Genomic DNA, 6,973 nt, shown 5'->3' on the forward strand with positions numbered 1-6,973 from the left:
TGACCTTGCTCAATTTATACAGTTCTATTCTTTTAAGATCCTGGAATAATAAGTATAACAAAAATATTTTATTCATCATATATTATTTGTGTTTTATTTATACAATGGAAATGAGCACTAAAAAATATTTATTTTTCAGGAAATTTGTTTAAATTTGAAATAATAAATCTTGTGACACATTACTTTCACTTACCCCTCCGATTTTGTAATGAAATTAACACTTAAACATTTCAAAATTGTAGTTTCTATATTATTAAGGATAGCGAAAATAAAATTCAATTATTGTTATAACTGCAATGGAAACCAAAAATCTATCATTTTCACCTTTAGTCATTTATTAAATTCTTTCTTATGATGTATTTATCCATTTTTAAAGAAACAAACCATTATTTAAAGAAGAGTAAATTTGCTAAAATATGAACCCTAATAAATCTATTTACGTCCAATGGTTCTCGAGATATAGTTTTTAAAAAAGCAACATTTCATAAAAATGAACTGAAAGATTAGTAGTTAGTGAATTTATATTAAGAAATCTATATCTCAGGAACTATGTGACGTATTGATGTCTATTATTACTCACATTAAAGCTAGTTTAATGTACTATAAAGTTGTATCTGTCCTTTGTCTTCGTAGGATTTTATGATATTTACTGATATAAATTGATTTACAGTCGTTGGGACAATTAGTTTGATTTATAAAAAACTTTATTTCAGAAACCATAAGACGTACAGATGTCAGCTAGCTCATAAATTAAGTCCAGTTAAATTTACTACAACATAGTTTATAACGTTGATCTTTGTAGGAGTTGTAGTTTTTATGATATTTGGAATATAAATTCACAAAAGGTCAATTTCTAGTTGTTCGGATGAAATGTTTAATTTTCTAAAAAATATATCTCTAGAAGAATACAACGTACATATCTGCCAGCATTCAACTTAAAGAAAACTTAACTTACTATAAAGTAGTTTAGGACACGTATCTTCGTAGAGGTAGTAAGTAGTTTTTATGATATTCACATATGAATATAAATTTGGCACATGAAAATTTGTCCGAACAACTATAAATCAATTTATTTTAACAAATATCATGGAACCTATTACTTCCACGAAGACAAATTTCATAATCTACTTTATAGTCCATTAAACTAGCTTTAATTTGAGTTTTGTTACTTTACTTGTTAATTTTGTTAGTTTAGATTGAACTTAAAAATACTGATAAACCTACAGTCGCGGTCACACTGACGGAAAAACCTGCAACCAAGAAGCCTCCCCTCTCATCGTTTCCCTGGCTACCCGCAGCTATCAATTAAGGTTATGCTTAACTTTACTCGCTTCTGGACCTACTCGTCGCAGGAACAAACCCACATTCACTAAGAAACGCCCATGGACCATTCAGACACCATATCATGACTGTGCAGTTCCATATTTTTGCGTTACGTGGGAATAAGCGTTCTAAAAAGTTTATCCTATATGGCTTTGATGTAGATCATCCACTGGATGACATTACTGATGAACTACGACAACATCTGCCGGGATTCAAAATGGCATGGCGCCTGACTAGCATGAAGACGGCCAGCGATACCTAATACATTTAATTCAAGTAATAACTGACCATACGGTAATGTTATCTTCCTTACCAGCACTTCAAGCCATTGACCATGTGCGCTTTAGAGCAACCATTCAAGGAGGATAGTTACCCAGTACAATGTCGCAAGTGCCAAAAACATAGTCATATTATGGCCTATTGTTATAGACATTGCGTATGCCTTCGATGTGGGCAATCCCACCTCCTCACAGAATGATCTGCGAAGCTACTACCGCAGTGCAAGTTATGTGACAGGACACTTTGACATTTCTGAGGATTGTCCAGTACGGCAGGAACTCATCAAGAAGGGTATAGCTAAGCGAGAGCTACCACAATCGGCTCCAACTCCAGCGCCTGCTATGCATAAGAGGTCTACCAAGTTAGTACATAAGGATTTAGCTTTCTCTGTACTCATGGGTGGAACATCCGTGAAGAAGACATATCAGCAGCACCCACAGCTGACTCAGCCTTTCTCGATGATAACTGCTCCTACGTCCAATGATGCAATCGAACAGATTTGCTCACGCATGGATCAAATGCACCTTGCTTAGTAATGATCGATATGATGGGTAAAATTTTGGAACCTCATTATGCCTGAACGCATCATATTGAACTACAATGTCAGAGGCCTCTCTACAAAGCAGGCTGAGATCGAGATACTCATCAACAACATAGGCCAGCTGTGGTTGCACTAACCGATACTTTGGCTTGTTGTTCTTGGGGATCTCAACGCCCGTCACACCGCCTGGCTATGTGTCAGTAGTAATCCACTGGGCACTTATATCATGAAGACCAGATTAGCTTTTTTCCACCCAGGGGTTCACACCTTTAAACATCAGTCTCTAACTGCATGGACGTCAACTCCGGATCTTTTCCTTACCAGGAACGCCCACATAGACACTGATTGTCAAGCGCTCCCTTTCGGCCCATCCGATCACAGGCCAGTGAAACGTACATTTGAAGGTACTCCTGCTAAACCACCAGCGAACAAGTACCTTCTTCATAAAGCGGATTGGAAGGGATATAGATCAAGGGTTGACGAGACACTGCCTGCGATAGTACCGTGTCGTACACATGAAGAGATTGGCGAAGCGGTAGAAATCGTGGTGAAGGAGGCGGCAAATAGGAACATACCAAATTTCTCCCCTCTTCCCTAGCTAATAGTGACTTGCTGACATCTGGTAACAGGCTGCCCTACTGACCGCGAACTATGCGGCTAGGGATGCTGAACGAACGAATATTGCTTCTTCACCATCATCTGACAGTCCTCTTAGTCCTAACGACATATGCATTTCCTTCACCTATGGCCAACTTGAGTCGGTACTTCGTCGTGCCAAGGGGAACAGAGCGTCCGACCAGGATGGTATCCCGTATGTGCTATTGAAGAGGCTTCCCAGGAAGGGTAAGGCGTACCTGCTAAACATCTCCAATTCATATATGCGCTTATCATACTTTCCCACGCTCTGGAATCAAGCCATCGTAGTACTGCTCCTCAAGCCAGGAAAAAAAGGTGACTTGACTGTGCATTATCGGTCAATCAGCCTCCATTCGCACATCAGCAAGGTTTTCGAGCGTCTGGTACACCACCACATAATGGAGCACTGCAATCCTGAAAAAGTCATACAACCGGAGCAAACAGGTTTCCAGAGGGTTGTCTTCTGTGAATATCATTAAGCGAAACTCCAGGGATTCACCATCGAGCAGACGAGGAGGAACAGAGCGATGGCCTTTATATCATTGGACTGTAGCCACCGTTCGATAGCGTATCACATCCGATTATACTCCGCCGACTGGAAAAGTTAAAGTTCCTCGCCGCCCTATGCCGATTAATCAGTAGCTACCACAGTGGAAGTTCCTTCGTCGTACGGGTTGGTGAAGAACTCTCGCTTCCTGTCTCTACCAACTGCGGAGTACCACAAGTCTTAGTATTGGGGTCCTTGCTCTTCACCATCTTTACTGCGAAGATTGTGTCCCTAGAGCATAAAGAGGCAGTGGTTGCAGCCTTTGGGGATGGTATTGGAGTCTATGCCTCTAGTGCTAGGCATAAACGGGCTATTGTCATGTCTTTTCAGAAAGTCAAAAAGAGCTGTCTGCCTCAAAGATTCGTAGTGGATGAACGGGGAAAAAAAGATCTCTAATACTAATAAATAAGGTGCAGCAATGTAAAGTCGTTACACTCACACCTAACCAGTGGAACGTCCCTCTCTGTTCCAATAATCCACTGGCGTTAACTACTTCCTAAATTGGACCCTACAACTAACCTTACAATGCCACAAGGCAATTCATGCCAATATTATATGTGTGTATTGTATTAATTTACTTGTTATAATAAAAATAATAAAGGAGGTTACGAAAACAAAAAAATAATTTGAGTGCTAATAGACATCTACAAGTCGAATGGCTTTTGAGATATAGATTACTCAAAATGCTTTCACTAACTACTGATCTTTCAGAACAACATTTTTATGAAATGTTGCTTTTTAAAAAGCTATATCTCGAGAACTATTAACTAACTAAGAGAAAGTAAATAGCTCTATTAGGTTTCATATTTTAGCAAATTTACTCTACTTTAAATTACGTTCTTTTATGTTTTCAATTGTTGGTAGTTTTAAAAATATAGAGCTCAGAATGAAAAATTATTTATTTTAACGTTTTGAAATAGCCTCCATTTTTTATTTCCCCTATCCTACTTGCAGACTCAATCAATTTTGACTAGTAATTATACATAGTTTTCATTAAAGTAATACAAAATTGGGGTGAAATAACTGTTTTTTTCTCCTTTTGGGCTCTTGTACTGTCAGTCGAGTCTGAATCTGTTTATTTGTTTCTGCCACCTTAGTGGCTATCATGTTGGTGTCAGTGTCCTGAATAATGGGTTCGTACAGTATTGAGGACTGTCGAAAAATTTGATGTGCCTCCTAGATATAAACTCTGTCACAGTCGGTAGTTCGGGTGTGGTATGTATGGGGTCCGTGTTAGCTCTTTGAAGTGAAGTATGTCTCACTATATGTCTGAGTATACCGCTCTGAAACTATTTCGAAATTACTTCTTTTTTTTCCTACCTCCTAAAAAAAATAAAACAAACAAATTACAACTATATACAATGAAAATAATATTATGTACATATGCCGGCGATTGAAAACATCAAGAAAAACATCGAAATTGGTTTAACATTATGTATTATACATACCTTAAATCGGTAATTTCTATTACACGGGAATTAAACATCCTCACATTTTTTTTTAATATACAGTCTCAGACTGGGGAAGTTTCAGCATCACCAGAAGAAGATGAAATGAACGAATATTATACAAATTCCTACACTTAATAGATAAATAAATTAAGTTTTGTACGAATTTTATTTTCCAAGGCAGTTCACATGCAGAAGCACAAAATTATTATGCAAAACATGGTTATATGAGCACAATGGGGACCTCAGACGAGTATTTCTGATGAAAACTCAGATTCGAGATTTTTCATGGTGACATTACTTCATATCCTTCCTATATATGTGTCGTTTATTTCCGAAACATACCAAACACAATTGAAAAAATATGATTGGGTGGAACATGGCAAGGAACGGCTAATTTCATATATACGTCATTGAAATAAGAAATTTATCTGATTCATATCCATAAAGGAAGCAATTTAAAATAATATTTTTCATGCGCATATAATAGGATACTGGAAACAGAAGCCATTGTGGTGTCTTTTGGTGTTTTGCCTTTGTATGCATGAAATAATTAGATCACCTTCAAGTTTTCTCTTCTACCATCCTTTTTTTTTATTCTTCCCTAAAAAAACAATGTAACGAAATTTCAGTAACTTAATTTCATGATTTAATGACATTTAATTCCGATTTATTTAAGGCAAAAAAAAATCTCAATTTAATATATAATCAATTTGTTCATCTCGATTTGCAACATCACCGATATTTTCACAGTTGCAATATCATTACAACGACTTTATAAATATATTTAACGATCTTATATACAGCAACTTATTAATTTAGAGACAAAGGAAATTAAATTTATATTACTTATCAGTTTATTCTTTGAAATATCCCGTTCAAGGTTATCACGATCATAAATCAGCAGAATACTGTTAACAAATCTATATTTACTTCCCAGTAACTCTCTGCTTCTCAGGGAGTATGACCCGCGTTGTGTAATCCGAAATTCCCCAGTTACCATATTTTTCTCTGCCTAATTTATTTTCTAAAAATATAACAATAACCCTGAATTGTTAGACCATGTAATTACATCCCGGTTACTTTATTTTGGGATTCGTGGAAATACCTGCACACGTTTGAAGGATTTAAGTCGGAAGACAGGTATCGCGTTTATGTGATTTTACCTGACTTAACATATCTCACTAACACAAAATGTTATTATTTAAAATAAAAACTAATTTAATGTATAAGTCATTTTGTTAATAGAAAGGCTCAAATAAATTGATGTTTATTTTATTGATATTTATTTTACCAACTTATATATTTAGTTTCTGTGAGAAAGGAAGAAATCAAAAAATAAAAATATTAGCAACATCATAACCTTAAAGTACACAAAGTTGTTTTACTGGGCAAGGTTCACCTGAAGAATTTTTTAAGTTTGACAAATCATTGATTCGCTATGAATTAGATTTTTCCTTGGTTTTTCTTAATAATGTAAAATATTTAATGTAGTTTTTAGGTAATTATCAAAAGCTTGTGGCTTTTCATCATTTTTTTTCTATTTGTGGCAATATTTGCAAAGTTTAAGGTGCAATAAATTTATACATTTAAAATTTATTTGTCCAGAGATATTTCAAAGTGCTTTCTAAAATTCACGCTATAACAGAACCGTCATATTTATTTTAATTTTGTTATATTTTTGACTAATTGAAACGTCCTAAAAATAAATTAATTACTAAATCGTCAATCTAAATGTTATTATGTTCAAAATGGTCAATAATATTTCATATTAAGTCTTTAATTGGGGAGAAATCCTGGTGTTACGCGCGGTCTTGAACAAATCACTTCCTAATGCAACCGTTGTTCAAGGAATAGCACTTCCTTACAAATTACTGAACCCTTGAATCTTCTTGGGTTGTAGTGGTGTAGTTATTTAATGATATTTGTGTCGCGCGTGAAAGTGAATAATAAATACTAACCATTTTAACTATTGAATAACAGTTTTTCAATGACAAGCTGGGATGGCAGGAACCCAAAGAATATTTATTATATTATTAATTTCATTATTTATTCATTTTTTATAATCCTGAAACAATACTTATTCAGGACATTGGGTTGTTTGTAAATTTCTCATGAAGACGAATTAGTTTTTAATTTTGTCTTTTGAGCAAGCTATATCTTAAAACATTGCACCGAAACAAATAGTACAAGAGCCGG

The sequence above is a fragment of the Halyomorpha halys genome, unplaced genomic scaffold, assembly GCF_000696795.3.
Source record: "Halyomorpha halys isolate HHAL.00 unplaced genomic scaffold, Hhal_1.1 Scaffold41.1, whole genome shotgun sequence".
In the NCBI taxonomy this organism is placed as follows: domain Eukaryota; kingdom Metazoa; phylum Arthropoda; class Insecta; order Hemiptera; family Pentatomidae; genus Halyomorpha; species Halyomorpha halys.